Source organism: Mirounga angustirostris, unplaced genomic scaffold (assembly GCF_029215605.1).
Source record: "Mirounga angustirostris isolate CCGP_5_RB_7025 unplaced genomic scaffold, mMirAng1.0.hap1 SCAF_1, whole genome shotgun sequence".
Taxonomy (NCBI): domain Eukaryota; kingdom Metazoa; phylum Chordata; class Mammalia; order Carnivora; family Phocidae; genus Mirounga; species Mirounga angustirostris.
In genome coordinates, this window is record NW_026991709.1 from 88,602,964 (window position 1) to 88,621,138 (window position 18,175).

An 18,175-nucleotide genomic window follows, 5' to 3' on the forward strand; every position below is an offset into this window, starting at 1 on the left:
GTGAAACTTTTCTGAGTATAACTTTTTGTATGGCTCTGGCTTTTAGAACCATGGAAATATTTCACATACCCCCAAAAATAAATAAATAATTTAAATCAACCAGGATGTGAGGGAAACTTAAAATGGAACCCAAACAGCAAAATATAAATTTAACTGTATTACAAATGAATAACGTAAGTAAAATTAAGTAGGTGGGAATAAAAGAACTAACTTAACTTTGATAAACCAAAGTTTATACACTTAATCTGTATACTGTAATGCTAAATTCAAAGGAACTATACACAAATACTGTGTTCTAGTATTTTCTCCCACAGGGATATGAAATAGCAATTCTAAAATTGCTTTATAAGTAAAATAGGATTAAGTAAATAAGTAAATACATTTCCAACAATGAGAAGTAAATTCTCACTGTGGGAAAAAGGAGTTACACATATTGAAAGAAAGAAGTTAGGATAAACCCTGTAGCATTAGATTAAAATCAGAGATACCAAAATGAACTCATAGTTTTACACACCCACCCACCCACCCCAACCCCCCAACACAGATAATACATATAGAAATACACATTATATTTTCTAGCTCTGTCCACTGAGATGGCCTACGAGCAACAAACATAACTAACATCCAGATTTTGGTTTCTAAATGCCATTTACTAATAAAAGGAACCAGGGATCTTAAAAAATGACTGATTCTAGGGCTGAGGCAGAGAATAATACCAGATGACCCTGGTATATCTTGTGGTTCCAGAAAGTAACAAAGTGCACAGAAAAGGATAGACGCCTGTTGGGATAACCTGAAGTAACTCACAATGGCCAAAAATGGAACAATTCTATCAGCAATATAGTATTTAATTGTATCTATAGAATATATTATATATGTATATATAGAATAGATTTTGCATATTTATAAAGTGTTTATTATATACAGTCTATATATTTATCTTTATATTTATTCATTCTGATATAAATAATTGATGAAATAAATGTGACAGAAGGGGTATCTTTTCCTTACAGTAGTACTATAATAAATATGCAAGGAATGATGTCAATAGAGAATCACCATTATGCCAACATCAAGGTAACAATTATTGCAGACAAGAGTCACCGCAAGGTGGTACTAAAGTTAGTGGGCAAAATTATGATGAGAAATAGGATCTTCATGTAAACTCAGAATATCCCCACCCAGCGTACCTATTATCTGCAAAGATGAAAGTGGCAGCTCCAGTGGAGAGACCTGGCACACACCACCTGAAATAAGAAACCAAAGGCAACAACACAAGTAATAAGTCATGTTTATATCATAGACCCCTCATACGATGATGACCTGCGAGTCCACAATGTCCCTTCAGTGGTATTTTTGGCAAACATACTCAATCTCCATCTGATCCTGTGAAAACATCAGCCAGACTCAGGTTGAGAGACTACCTACAAAATAACTGGCCAGTAGTGTGAAGGCTGTGTAAGAACAAAATACCAAGGAAATGAGACAGACAAGCGACTAATGAGACATGACGACTAAATGCAAGGAGGGATCCTGTGTTGGAGCCTCTTCACTTCCTAGAGCACTGAACATGGTTGAACAAGCAGTCTGGTCTCATCTCAGATTCAAAGTCAGGAATATCAAGCGTCCCTCTGATGCTGTACAATAGTCGTGACACATTTTCTCATTCACTTACTCACTCACACCCCTTGCTGAGTGTTTCACCTTAACCTCTCCTCATCTCCTAAAACCTCCTGCCCCATCTTTATTTTCAATTTATGGTCTTGCTTTCTATTCCTCCAGGAGAATCAAAGCAACCAGAAAGAAGCTCCCAACACCAGACGTTGGTGCCTGCTATCATCTGGTCCCACACAGTTGCTTCCCTTCTATTATGAGAGTTGAACGGATCATGGTTATACTTAATGCCAAACATTTAAGTTAAGTTTTAAAGTTCATTCCCTTTCACCCATTTAGTATATCATTACAGCTTTCCTGTTTCATTTCTCTATCAAGTTTTCTCTCTCTGCTGCATCATTTCTATGAGAAATTATCCTGCTAATCTACCTGTTTTTCTAAAAAAATAATTTTGATACGACCACATCTCCATTTCTTCATTCCCTTTTACAGCTAAATCCCTTGAAAGAATTGTCAATATTTTTCCTCTCTAGTTTCTCTGCCCATTGTCCACTGAATCCACTCCACTATTGATTTTGCCCCATCACTCCATCAAACTTGTTGTCAATTCAGCAATGACCTCTACAATGCTAAATTCAATACTCAATTAACAGCTATCATAATACTTGACCTGCCTGTCAAGTTGATCTGCCTTCTTCCTTAAGACCTTTTTTTTTTTTTTTAATTGGCTTCCTGGAACCACAGATTGTGGTTTACTTTCTATGTCACTGAGGTCAAATTCTGTGGAGTTCCCCATTCTCAGTCCTTGAACCTCTTATTTTCTCTGTCTACATCACTTCATGGGTGGTCTCCTTCATTTGCATTCCTTTAACCATCACCTATATGCTAATGACTCCCAAATATACATTTCTGGCCTGACCCTCTCCCTTGAATTTCAGTCCAGTATATCTCTGACTGCCTACTCAACATTTGGGATATCAAATAGACATCTGAAAGCTAGCGTGTTTATTAATGTATCTCTCCAAATCCACTTTATCTATTCCACTTAATGACAACTTCATCTTTCTAGTTAGACAGGTTAAAAGATGTAAAATTGGGATGCCTGGGTGGCTCAGTCAGTTATGTTTCTGCCTTCGGCTCAGGTCATGATCCCAGTACCCTGGGATCCAGTCCCAAATCAGGCTCCTTGCTCAGCGGGGATCCTGCTTCTCCCTCTGCCTGCTACTCCACCTGCTTGTGCTCTCTCTCTCTGACAAATAAATAAAAAATAAAAAATAAATAAATAAACAATGTAAAATCATCCTTGAATTCTTTTTCTTACACCCCAAATCCAATCCCGCAGTAAATCATCTTTGGTTCTACCACTTCTCACCACCTATACTGCTCAGTCCCGGTACAAATAACCTGGACCTACATTATGCCAAGAGCCACCTGAATTTCTTGATCATACTTTTTTACACTTACTATTTCTACACAGCACAGGGAATGTTTCCTTTAAATCATAAATTAGATCATATCACCATAATTTGAAACTTCCAATATTTTTGCAATTAACTCAGAAAAAGAAAGCCAAAATCCTCAAATGCCATAAAAACCCTTCATATCTTGACCTTGTTACCTCTTTGACTTCATTTACTATCAGCCTCCTCTTTGTTCTCGCTGACGTCCTTACTATTTCTGGGATGCACCAGGCCCAGATATTAGCACTGACTATATGTTATTTTCCTTTTCTTTCTTTTTTTTTTAAAGATATATTTATTTATTTATTTTGAGAGAGAGAGAGGGCACAAGTGGGAGGGACAGAGGGAGAAGGAGAGAGAATCTCAAGCTTGGCACTGAGTCTGGTGTGGGGTTCCATCTCACAACCCTGAGAACTCAACCTGAGTCCGACGCTCAACCAACTGTACCACCAGGCGCCTCTTGATTATACTTTATTTTCAAAAAGCATTTGCCCATGTATCTTTATGACTCATTTCCTAACCTTCCTCAAGTACTTATCAGAGATATGACCACTCTATTTAAATTTGAAACCCTTCTAACACAGCACTTTTTGCTCCTTAACCTAATACATATGCTTTAACATAATTTATTATTTGTTATGTTTTTTGCAAGTCCCTCTTTTATCCACAATAAATTATAAGATTCATGAAGATTGTTTATGTATTTGTTATCTCTCTACTACATAGAATGGTATATAGTTGGTGTTCAATAAATATTTATTTAATCAATGAATGAATGAAAAGCCTCAGCTTCATCATCAGGCATATAGAGACAATTTATGCTTCAGCTTTCTTTCCAGATAAAACAGATGCTCTTTTGTAGGTCTAAGGTGTTATACAGATGAATGATAGTAATCTATTTCTCAATAACTATTAATGTAATCCTCTGAAGTAACTTACTGTTTTTTCATTAGAGCAAAAATATATTATGGATGTAAATGGTAAAATGCAAAACACTAAAATTAATAACTTATTCTTCAAAGATTTTTTTCAAACACTGTGTACCTTTATTTATTTATTTTTAAAGATTTTATTTATTTATTTATGAGAGACAGAAAGAGGCAGAGGGAGAAGCAGGCTCCCAAGGATCAGGGAGCCTGATGCAGGACTCAATCCCAGGACCCTGGGATCATGACCTGAGCCAAATCATCTGAGCCACCCAGGTGCCCAAACACTGTGTACCTTTAATATTGAAAAACAGATTTTGAATAAGCTTACATGGAATAAAATGTTGTCCCCCGAGAAGGAAATATGGTCAATAAGAATCCCATTGCAAACAAGGTCATAGTCACAGATGTTATGGGTTAAGATGTAGGCCTATCATTTTGGGAGCCAAACTCAATCCAAACAGTAAAGATAAAATTAGACATTATTTTTTCAAAATTATTTTATTGTTTTGCACCTTCTCTCTCTCCTTGCTCCTTCTTTTATGTATATGTCAAGATCAAACAAATTTACTCACTATGATATTTCTTACCTTCAAAATTACTTTTGGACCTAAACCATGTGGTTTTCTTGTTAGGTAAAAGGAAAAAGCTTTTAAGCCTTGAAGTAAAGATTTACATTTTTCAATAGTGTTGAAATGCATTTTAGTATATTGCTAGTAATACCTTCAATTATTTTCTTAAAGTCTTTAAAGATTTCTCAAAGTACGGCGAATGCACTTAGGCTAAAGACATGTCTAAATGTATAAAATTGCCAGTTGAAGGCTGCAGGCAAACCTCGATTTAGTGCGTGAAGATGAACATTTGGCAAAAAAGGTTGTGACAATGGATGTACTGAAGAAGATAAAAGAGTAGTCACTGAGTAGCAGTTTTAATGAACTGATCCAGAGTATAAAAAGATTAATTAGAGTCATAATTGGAGAACAGTAATTCATACTGAAATTATATGTGAATACCCTACAGTAAAATGCTAGTTATTGGTGGAATCGATGCAATCCTTTAAATGTAAGCTAATGTTCACTGTTTTTGTAAGACAAGGACTAAAACACCTTATCTTTCCTCAAAGGCAGCATACACTGTGAGAAATTCCCTGTGTAAAAGCACCTTTTTAAATTTTTATTTATTTATTTATTTATTTATTTATTTATTTATTTATTTATTTATTTAAAAGATTTTATTTATTTATTTGACAGAGAGAGACACAGCGAGAGAGGGAACGCAAGCAGGGGGAGTGGGAGAGGGAGAAGCAGGCCTCCCGCCGAGCAGGGAGCCCGAAGCAGGGCTCGATCCCAGGACCCTGGGATCATGACCCGAGCCGAAAGCAGATGCTTAACAACTGAGCCACCCAGGCGCCCCTGATAGCACCTTTTTTTTTAAAAAGTATTTTAGCTCCCAGGTATCAGCAACTGAGCTAACAGTGGAAATTGGCTGTTCCTTATACCCTCCAAATACAGTACTCTCTACTACAGAGTATCTCAAATACCCAATGATACAGCTTTAAAGTTAGCCATCTTTTAAAAATATCCATTTTCATTGGAAAAACTCATTTAGCAGATATCATAATAGCATCACGAATTAGAGACATCCTGTCGTTCCCACTGAAATCCCTTAAGCCTAACATGAAGCTCACTCTGACACCAAATGATCCGTAGCAACTCAGGGAAGGATACCAAAGAACATGAAGGTTGTTTGGACCAACAAAATCTACTGTTAGCAATTAATGGATAGAGACTACCCCATTTTCATACTTCAAACAAAAGTACTAAAGAAATAGATTTTGCTCTTAATTTGTTCCTCACACCCAAGTGATTTTTGGTTTCTTCTCTCTTGTTTTTACTCTCCAATCCATTCTGCCAAATACATGATTCCTTTATTAAGCCAACATTTACTGAATGTCTACTATGTGCCAGGCACAAAGAAGTAAATTACAAAGCATCTGATCTCAGAGGGATTCTTTATTAAATCTATACTGCTCTTGCTTACTGAACGCTTCGCACTGTGTTGTTTTCTGACAATTCGCTCACTCAATGCTTATAACAACCTATGGGTATGGGAGAATTAGTACCATCCTAATTTTATAAATGAGAAAACCAAGGCCTGTGGAAGATGAATAATATATCCAAATTCATGAATTCAAAAAATGCAGAGCTGTCTTTGAGCCAAGCTACCTGACTCCAAAGGCAAGGTTCTCACTGACTGTGTTCTAACATTCTTTCAAGACCTTGCTCACACTAGCTCTACTACATGTTCCCACCTTCATATCTACTCTGTGTTGTTTAGTCTCTCAACAAAATTTTACCTGTTTTATTCTTGATGGCAAACTGCTGGTGATCGTCCAACGATAAGCTTGCTTCCTCTCTATGATATTTTCTATTTGTTTCAACTATTCAGTTCTCTTTCTACTACTCTAGAAAATCTTCCATCTCTATTAGTGAATACAGTAATCACTAATAAGGCAGCTGGTTAGGATTTGCTCAGGGAGGCAGGAAAATGAAAGAAGGAAGAATGGTATTTCAATCAGAAGGGAACTGAGATGGTAAAAGTAGGGACAAGAAATATGATTCAAAGGTTGGGCAGGATCTAAAAAGATGAGTAGTTTGAGATCATTATTTTTCATGGCAATACTGGAGAAATCTGCTGGTTCTCAAACAGATCTCACTTATAAAAGTGAAAGACGTGAAGTTGACTTTGGTCTCTTTAAAACAATTACTACATTCTGTTTGCACTAGAGTCTTCAGAGTTGACCTCAGAGTGGACACAGAATATTACCATATCCAAGAAAGAAGTGAAGCATGAAATTTTTCAGGTAATGCTTATGTAGAGCCCGTGTCCCCAAAGCATTATATTTGATAGGACACAGACATAAACTCTGAAAGCAGCCACGAGATACGTGTGCTTGATGATCTTCATTCTTCTCTGAACAACTCTGTGTGCCGCAGCTAACATGTTTGAAAGCTTAGATTATGCAGATGTTTCTGCCAGGCAAAGGAAATCAGAAGACAGATTCTCCCATTGATGTCTTGGTAGAGCATATATTGATATGCAAGGAGAATAACAAAACAGTATGCCCTAAGGGCTAGAGTTTAAGAGCCATGCACGTCTTGAGCAGACCTAAGTTCTGAATCTAGATTTTAATAATACAGCAAAAAGCTCAGTAAGGATACAAACTTTTCAGTTGGAAACCTGGATTTAAATCCAGTCTCCACTGTTTACTAGCTGAGTGATCTCAAGTGCATTGCTTGACTTCTGAAAGCCAGCCTCACCTTGCACCATCCATAAAATGGACACAACAATATCTTTTCCTAGAATAAAAGGAATAATGTATGTAAAACATTAAAAAGAGTTCCTAACTCACAACTGACAATCAATACTAGCTCTTTTTGTTTATTTTATGCCATAATGAGAGATGCTAATATAATCTCTCTCTCTTTTTTTTTAAGTTCTAAATAAAAAAAAGAGGACTGCAAACCTCAATTTAGAATTCCAAAGCTTCAGGGCGCCTGGGTGGCTCAGTTGGTTAAGCAACTGCCTTTGGCTCGGGTCATGATCTCAGGGTCCTGGGATCAAGCCCCGCATCAGGCTCCCTGCTCGGCGGGAGGCCTGCTTCTCCCTCTCCCACTCCCCCTGCTTGTGTTCCCTCTCTCACTGTCTCTCTCTGTCAGATAAATAAAGCTTTAAAAAAATAAAAAAAATAAAGATTTAGAATTCCAAAGCTTCTCTGGAACTTTTTCACTGAACACTAGGTTTACCTTCCCTGGAGTCTGGGGAGCCATGTGAGACCAGCAGTGGACCAGACCTCAGAGACACCATGTCAGGAAGGGTTCAACTCCATGACACATATCAGATCAGGACCAGTTCCCTCAGGGCAGGCACCCACCTCCGGGATATTCATGAGGTCTCTGGAATTTTTGATATCACTAACCTGAGCTAGATACACATACAACACTCCATGGGGAAAAAAGTAAAACTCTGCTTTTGATAAGAAAAAAAGAATGATGTTAAATCTTTGCTAGTTCCACTGAAATTAAGACAGCCCTCACAACCCCCAGTTCTCTAAGCTATAAACCTTTCAGCACTCTGCCAGGAATGCTTATAAATTGTGACTCATTTTGCAGCACGCATTAGCAATCTTCAGTGCTAAATTGGTACTTTCAACATGATAAGTGCCTTTCCACCCTGTGAAAGAGCATCCACTTTCCCTTCTACTTACTAGTGAGCTGGAGGAATTTTATTGTTGTTGAGCTTTGCTATTTTACCTGAGCTACTGGAAAATCTCCAGCAAAGACCACTAATAGCTGCTGCTTAGCACTGTATGATGAAACAAGGTATTACCTCTTTCATCTTCATTCCCTGTAGCAATGCAAATGATCATTGTTTCAACTCGTATTTCAACTTCATCCAAAGAATGTAAAGTCTTGGCCAACTTTGATTTATAATACATATTGCATTTGATAGATGACCATCTTCAAACTGAGAAATGAGGCTACTGGGGACGGGAGATGTCTTGACACTGATCCACACAATAAAATCGAGTTGCTTTTTTGAAGAACAGAGAACCTTGCTGTCAGTACTTTCAGTTTAATATCAGAACCCTACCAGAAATAAAAGTCTAAAGTATTTTCTGTTCTTTTCTTTAAATGACTCTATTGTTGAGCATGTTTTTGATAATATCTCTAAACATTTAATAAGTGAGAAGGAAAGAAGATACAAGTGCAGTGATAACTAAGATTTTAAGGAGTACTTTTTTTTTTATCATCAACATTGTTGTAAGAGAGAAAGAAAATGATGAGAAAGAGGTTCAGTAAAAATAGGTTAATCTCAAAGTTATATGCTTTCAGAAATGGAGCCAATAGAGACAGAAAATCACTTCTAGTCCTAAGAGTGTCACTAAATCTGTGGAAGAAAATAATATACCGTTTATGAAAACAAAGATTAAAAAGAAGCAATTTGTGGGAGAAAATCTGAATAGATAGAAGACATACTTCATAACCCAAATTGGCAAAGAAAGATGACAGTCTAGCATGCACACAATCATAGATAAATAAAAGAGAAATATGAGTGACAATAAAAATGAGATACTCCAGATGGAATGAAGGGAATTAATGACAAAGGTGCGTCAGTTGAGAAATGAAATTACAATGAAAGAAGAAAAAAAGTCCATAAATAAATGACCTGGTATTATTTTCAGGATATTTTCATTTTTAATCTCAGGCATCAATAAAGTTAAGGAAGAGTAGTATAAGGGACTTAAAAATTGTTTCAGATAGAACTTCAATTCTCCTGAAAAAGAGATGGAGGGAAAAGACCACTGAAAACCCCTTAATGAGAAAACAGTCTGGTTTCACTTATTGGATATAACATCATAATCAGATATTATAGAATGTTCTCAATAGCATTCTACCCACTCAGTGATATATTTTTCTTCAACACCCAATGTTCACAATTAATGGATATTTTCCTCACTGAACAAGATAACAAGACATTTTCCCTGCTGAAATTACTGTGTATCAGTGGATGTTTATTGAACGCACATTATTGACTTTAGCTCCTTCATCTACTTTGTCTATTCCTTAAAACAACCACACGTTTATCTTTATATATAAATAAAACAGACTGAAACAGAGAGGTGAAGAAACTTGATAAAAGCACACGGCTTGTAAGGGCTAGAAATCAAATCCGTATCTGTGTGACTTAGATCACTTAGTTCTTAAACATGTCTGGCAGGAGGGATTATGTATATGGCATTGAGAGAATTATTTACAGGAGAGCCACCACATTATTACTCCCCTATCTTTCCATTTATTGCCTAGTTATCTCATACGGTTATTACCTTAGCTCCATTTTGGAAGAAGACAGAGTAAATAAAAGTTCAGAATAGATAATAGCAAGATAAATGATAAGAACATTTTTTAAAATCTCTCCAGATAAGCTATAGTTTTCTTAAAAACATTTTCTATTCCTTTGTCTACTCCTGTAATAGAGATAATAGAATAAAACGCAGAAGATATCCTCTGTAACTCTTTGAATAAATCATCCTGGTCATTCCTATTAAATTTCCAAAGCCTGCCATATGCATAACCAATAAAATTGATCTCCCGAGATTACAAAAATAAATAATAAGGCTCAATGAGAGAAGAAGATTGGAAAACAGTGAAAAACTGATAAAATAAACATGCGTGGTACATTAATAATAATAGGTAGCATCTATTGACATTTACTTTGTGCCAGTCATTGTTCTAAGAACTTTACATGGATTAACCTCTTACTGTGCATCACAGTCCTGTGAAGAACTAAGCCAACCCTTATTAAATTACTGAGATTCAAACTTTGTTTTAAATAAACTTTTCATCTTAGAATAGGCTTGGATTTACAGTAAAATGGCAAAGATAGGACAGGGTTCTCATATAGCCCGCACCAAGTTTTTCTTATTAACATCTCATATTAGTATGTGTAGTAGTGAGGGTTCTCCAGAGAAAGAGACCAATAGGATAAAGATAGATGATAGATGATAGATACATACATACATACATACATACATACATACATACATACATAGCTAGATGATACATGGTTTGTTATAAAGAACTGGTTCATGTGATTATGAAGGCTATAAAGTACCATCATCTGCCATGTACAAGCTAGAGACCCAGGAGAGCTGGTGGTGTAAATTCCAGTCCAAGTGCAGGAGAAGAACAAGGTCCCATTTTAAAAAGTCAGACAGAGAGAGTAAATTCTCCTTTATCCTGCCTTTTCTTCTATGTAGGCCTCCAATGGGCTGGATGGGACGCCACTGGGATTGGGAAGGGACATCCACTTTACTTAGTCTACTGGTTAGTATGTTAATCTTATCCAGAAATACCCTCATGGACACCCCAAAATAATGTTTAACCATATATCTGGGTACCCTGTGTCCCAGTCAAATTGACACTTTAAATTAACCATCACTTAGTGAACCAATATTGACTCCTAATTACATTCTAAAGTCCCTGCTTTATTTGGATTTCCTTCATGTTTGGCCTAAGGTTCTTTTTCAATTCCAAAATTTTATCCAGGATGCCACATGACATTTAGTTATCATATCTCCTGGCTTTAATGGTTTCTCTGACTTACCTTGTTTATGATGAACTTAATTTTGACAAGTACCAGTCAGGTATTGTGTTTTGTGACCTACTATTGGGATCTGTCTAATGTTTTTTTGTGATTAGACTGGGATTATGGGTTGCTGAGTGGAAGAACACAGAGGCAAACTACCGTTTTCACTGCATCATATCAAAGGTACAGAATATCAAAATGATTTATCACTGTTGTTATTAACCCTGATCACCAGGCTACAATAATTTTTTTTCAGGTTTCTTTTTGAAGAAAGGCTCTATGCACAGCCAACATTTAATTAGTGGGGAGTTATGTTTTACCTCCTCAAGATCAGAGTAGCTACATAATAATTTGGAATTCTTCTGCATGAAAGATTTGTCTATTCTCCACCATTTATTTATTTATTCTATCATTTATTTTTGTCATTTATGGACTCAGGATATTTATTTTATACTTTGGGTTGTAGTCCAGTGCTACTTTATTTTGTTGCTCAAATTGTTTCAGCTCTGGGGATTTGGAGCTCTTTAAGTTGTCTCCTTTGTTCTTTACATGGATGTGAAGCCTATTAAAAAATGTGGGCCTCCCAATGCCTGCTGACCCTAGGAGTTTCTCATTCTCACACTAGTCGACACTCAGGTCTCACAATTCATCCAAAGTACCATTTAAGTGCTCCTCCAAGTTTATTGCTTCAGTGATTTCTGCTCCAGGTAAGCAGTTCTGGTCTCTGACTCTCTGGATGAGCCTGTCTCTCCAGATTTCTAGATGGCAGTTTGGCCTGCAACTTGAGTTCTCCTGATGAGTCCAAGAAAAGTAATTGATTTTCAGTTTGTTTAACTTTTTCTTTTCTTTTTTTTTTTTTAAGATTTTATTTATTTATTTGAGAGAGAGAATGAGATAGAGAGAGCATGAGAGGGGGGAGGATCAGAGGGAGAAGCAGACTCCCTGCTCAGCAGGGAGCCCAATGTGGGACTCGATCCCGGGACTCCAGGATCATGATCTGAACCGAAGGCAGTCGCTTAACCAACTGAGCCACCCAGGCGCCCAGTTTGTTTAACTTTTTCATGTGAGCACAGAAGTGTGGCTTCTGAGCTCTTTACATTTCAAAGCAGAAGCAGGAAGTAATCAACTGTCTTTGACCTACCATTATTACCCTCTTTTCCGGATGAAAAAAAGGGTAATACAGATGATAAGATTGAAGTCCAGAGAGCTCACATAACTTGCCCAAGGTTATGCTCTGGGAATTGCTGAGTCATGGGGTGAACTCAGTCTGATTCTGGTGGTCCGGATCTTAACTACTATATTGTACTCCTTATGTATCATATAACATAGCACTATTAAAGATGTAAATACAACTATGTTGGAGCAACAGAAGGGAGGAATTCACTTTAGGAACTAACACCATAAAGGAAAGCCTCATGAAAGAGGTGACAAGAGAGCTGGTGCAGAGAATGAGGAATTTACGGGGCAAGGGAGGGTGGAGACTTCTAGGTAAAGGAACAACAGGTATAAAGGTGTAGAGACAATACAAAGAATGTCATCTGTTCTGATTCAATTGTTGAAACAGAAGATACATGTTCAGGACACTGATAAATCTGGAGACAGGCCTTGTACCTTGTGAAGGGCTATTCCAAGGACTGTGTGTGGAATTTATAATTGACAGAGAATAAATAGAGTCTTTTAAAGGGAGAAAGTATGCATTAGAAAGATGGCCCATTGTATGGGGCGTCTGGGTGGCTCAGTTGGTTGAATCGTCTGCCTTTGGCTCCGGTCATGATCCCGGAGTCCTGGGATTGAACCCCGCATTGGGCTCCCTGCTCAGCAGGAAGCCTGCTTCTTCCTCTCCCACTCCCCCTGCTTGTGTTCTCTCTCTTGTTGTCTCTTTCTATCAAATAAATAAATAAAATATTTAAAAAAATAAAAATAAAAAAGAAAGAAAAAAAAAGAAAGATGGCCCATTGTAGGTGACAGATGGGTGGCAGGAACTTACTTGTGATACTTCAACTGTGGCAAGAATAAAACATGAGGGATATGTAGTTATGTATGTGGCAGTTTATACGTAAGTTTGATTCCCAAAACAAAAATAGCAAAGCAGAGTCTCAAGAAGCCTTTTCAAATCTTACCAACCTCTCTCTTCGCTACTTCAGGTTTTCATCAGGTTCTTGGGTAGATGTCCTTCAGGTGAAGTTTTCTTTCTGGTTTGACTACTGACATCACAGATTTAAATTTATAATAAAGCTACTGTTTACTACTTACCTAATCATTATTATGATCGCTTATATTAAACATGTCATGTTAACTAAAACTACATTTGTATTTAAAAATAACAAGTACCATAATCTCAAAATATCCCTAATTTAAATGCTTGAACACGGTCATAATTTCAGGAAAAGCAATTTAAATAAAAAATAGGCAATGCACTTATTAAGGCCCTTTCTCTCACCCAAGGACATTTGTTTTGAATATGACTTAAGATAAACACCATGATATATGTAAAATGGAATCTTGTCTCACCTTTTTTCTAAATTTTTTAAGTTTCAACACTGTGCCCCCCTCAGCAATGTTCTTCCAGACTATATTTCTGTACAGTGATTTATGGCACATAGAATTTTGTGTTCAATTCTTTATCAGCTGGCTACTATATAGACGCTTATTTTTCTCCATGATTTCCATACTACTGTTGCTATTAGCATTGTAGAGTTTACCTGTACGTCCATGCGGACCTCAAACAAAATTGAATCTCAAAGGGAAAACAATAATTGTTTGCCCCCTCTCATCTTGTACTCTTTTCCTCCCACCCTTTAACAGGAAACTTAATACTTAAAAATATTAAAAGAAAGCCTACTGCCTGAATAATTGAAAAAGAAATATTCCATGTTCTGGTGTTCAAAATGTAGGCTAGCATAAAAGATACTAACTCACTTACTTTTGGTAGTTATCAATTTATAAGGAGAAGAAACTCCATACAATAATTTTAAGCAGATATCCTTGCATGATTTTCAAAAATTATAATAGGAGGAGTGGGAAGAAGTCTATTGCTTGCTCATTGTTTTATAGAACTGTCTGAGTAAGGGACTCTGACCCCAACTTTTCAGAGATGATAAAACTAAGGAAGGGTGAAAAACCAAAGCTAGGTAAGAAGCCAAAATCAGTAACCCATGAAAGGGAGCCAAAATGAATAACCAAACCAAAATAAGGTAAAGATGGTGAGAAGAAATAGATATAAAAAACAAGAGCACAGGAATGATAAGACTGGGCATAAAAAAGAAAGAATTTAGCTATTGACTACTTTTAAAATACTGAGCACCAAATTAAAAATATGGAAAGCTAAAACAAAACAAAACAAAAACTGCTTTCTCTCTGTATATCTGTCTTTGTCTTTGTCTCTGTCCCTGTCCCATTTTGGCATATGTGGGAAATGCTCATTTGCAGAAAAAGGAAGCCATATGGCCCAGCCAAAGCTCAGAGGAAAACAGGATTTCAGGCTCCATTGGACTAGCAAGACTAGAGGCACAATCATCATTAAACAAACAAATAATAATAATAACAGTTCTACTAGCAATGTAAAATTTAATTAGTTTATGTCTTTGTAAATAGCAAGTTAATTTTAGTGAAACAACAACGAAAAAACATCATGAAGCAGAAAAAAAAATCTCAAATGACCATGGACAATGTTAGCGACATATGAATAGTTTTAAACAAGGGAAAGCTCTCAACATGTTACTGTATTATCCAGTGTGAAATAAGTTTGCTTAACTGATGAATGGTAAAATTTCCTCAATGACTACTCTATAAAATCTACAACATAACATATAACATACTCATTGCATAAATAAATATTTAGTATGTCAAACATTAAATAGATTACCAAGGTTGATTCCAGGCAATTTAATAAAATTCAAGGGAAGCATCCAAATTAAGAAATGAAATGGATAGAGGAAAAGTTGTAAAAAATTTAAAGAGATGTGAACATAATGGGTCAAGCAGACTTTATCTGCTCAGAGGATTTTTCAAGAATAAACCTATTAAAAAATAAATTTACTGCAAATGTCGCCCTACACTTTCTGTAGTTATAATAAAACTCATTTAAATGAATATTTGATAAATGCATAAATGAATAAAGATGAAATGAATAAATGAATGGAAAGGGAACATAAATACTAAATGGTGGAAATTAAATGAATAATTCTCTTGAATAAATCAGCTTCACTCGAGTTTGCCAGCATTCTATATAGAGTAATACCATCTAAAATGGTAATTTTGAATGGATCACGGTAACGAATTTATCTACACAAGAAGTATATAAATTTATGGCTGTAATCAATATACTCTAAATACACTTCGTTAAGCGCTCTGTCCTTTAAGTGCCTTAACACATTATATTTAAATGATATTTTCTTCACCGAGTTAGATTATCCAACATTTCTTTCAGTCATTTTTTAGCATAGAGAATACTTATGTTCCAGGGAATAAGAGAAATCTTTCTTCATGTGTTTTCTTCTCAGAACATTAAACATGTAATTACTCTCCTCTTTCTATCATTCTTCTTCTAGAACCTTTCCAACTGTCTTTTCTATGGCTACTTTTAATTATGTTGGTACAAGGCATATTAATCCTCATCCAGGCTATGGTGTAGAATTTAGGAGAGGGAAATGTTTTGTGTTTGTCTTCTGAGTAACCAGTTTTGCTTTGTTTTAATTCCTAAACAAATCATTTAAAGGGGGAATTGTGCGTTAAAAGAACCCATTTTCCAAACATGAAGAAAGGTGACTGGAATTATTGGAAAATAAAGCTTATGAATATTTTACAAACAGTTAGGGTTTCATACATTTACGTTTCTGGAGAAAAAATCATCTCTTAAGAACAAAGTTCTCAGATCCTGCTCAAAGGAATAGCTAAGCCTCACATGTGGTTAGAAGAGTGATTATTTAGAGTTAAGTCAGTGTTTTTTATATCCAAGAAAAGTTTGAACAATTAAAAAGATATCCTCTTTTTTAAAAAAAACTTTCAACATTAACACAATTTATTTGTTTATTTTATTTGTTTATTTTTTTTTTTTTTAAGATTTTATTTATTTATTCATGAGAGACAGAGAGAGAGAGAGGCAGAGGGAGAAGCAGGCTCCCAAGGAGCAGGGAGCCCGATGTGGGACTCGATCCCAGGACCCCGGGATCATGACCTGAGCCGAAGGCAGACGCCCAACCATCTGAGCCACCCAGGCACCCATATTTGTTTAAAGTAGATTCATTTTAAATAGTACAAAGGTAAACATTGGCCTGATTCACTTTGAATTGTTGTCAGATCCAAATTAGTAGCCTCAAAGCTTAAGAATTTTAATTCTAGGTTTAAAAAAAAATAAATCTTACAAAGTTCTAATTATTAATCCAGCTATTGAAAGGTATGTACTTTTTGAAAATGTACCAGGTTAGCTAGTGGGAAACTCTGTCTCTGTGCCAGATCTGCATTGGCTCTCTATACAATTTCAAACACATTTTACAGGTTTTGTCTAAATGTTCCAACTGAAGAATTATGTACATATTTTTAAATCTGTTGTCTTCATTTGCTTTTTAAAATTGTATTTATTTTATTATTCTAATATGATCATTAGTACATACAAAAAATATATACCCTTTATAAATTAAAATACATGATGACATCTCTTTCCTTGAATACCTCCCGATTTAAGAACCAGAGCATCATCAGTTCTTGTGCTTTCACATGTGTATTCCTCCTCATTGCTTTGCTGTGCCTCCCCCACGTTTATCATTCTGTTGAGATTTCAAAAACAGCGCTATCATATACGTTTATATCCCTAGAAGATGTTATTTCTTCTTGCCCTTGAGTTCCATAAACATAATGTACTATATGTAGTTTCCTAGGTCCTATTTTCACTCAAATTTTTTTTTTTCAAAATTGTTTTTAAACCCAGCACTACTTAATTAGTTTGTCAATTTTAATTTTGATGCTGTTTGATACTCTGTGAATACACCATACTTTATTGTTCTGAGAAGATATAGCTTGTTGGTTTTTGGTTCCTCATTCTTTCACTTAGCAAATATTTATTGAACACCTACTAGCTGCTAAGCACTGTTTCAATAGACACACACACACACACACACACATACGTTTCCCAGTCTTCATGAAGCTTATATTCTAGTGAGAGTGAGCATTCTTATATGTCACATTTATGGAACAATTTCTCAGAGAGTATCCAAAAACTCTAATTTATAATATAATATAAAATATTAATATTTGATTAATGTTAAAAATCATTTACATGTGGTTGAAAACCAATTGTCACACCAATCAGTAGTGTGTGAGTTGATCAATGTCTTCTCCAAATATTGGTATTGCCAGACTACAAACATCTGTCCATCTACTGGGTGAAAAATAATATCTCACCTCATTTCAATTTTCATTTTGTGATAATGGATAAGATTGAACATCTTTTTATGCTTATTCACCATTTATATTTTTTTGGCAAAATGTGTGTTCATGTCATAAATCTCTTTTCCCATTGATGATCTTCATGATGATTTGGAAGAGTCCTTTATGCATTCTGGAAAATAGTTCTTTATTGAAAATATATTCCCATTTTCTTTGTGATTTCTTTCAGCTTCCTTCAGGAAGTTCTTAATTTTCAAGTAGACAAATTTCTCAAAATTGAATTAATAGGTGTCTTTGTAAATTGTTTAGGAAATCTTTTCCAGTCCCAAAGTTATAAAGCTATCCACTCATTTTCTTAAGTAATTCAGTTTTTCCTTGAGGTTTTTATTCCATCTGGAATAGACCTTTGTATATGGAGTAAAGTAAGCATTTACTTTTTTTTTTCTCCATATGAACAGTAAATTATTCCAGCATCATTTAGCAAAAGATTGATGTTAATTCCTAGGAATTTTCAAAACCATCTTTGCCATATATCAGGACTGGAATAAATTACATTGGTCAATTTTTCTATCATTTTCTTACTCTACTGAAAGTAAAGTAAATCTTGATATTTGGCAGGGAACCTCATCTGGCCTTGCTCCT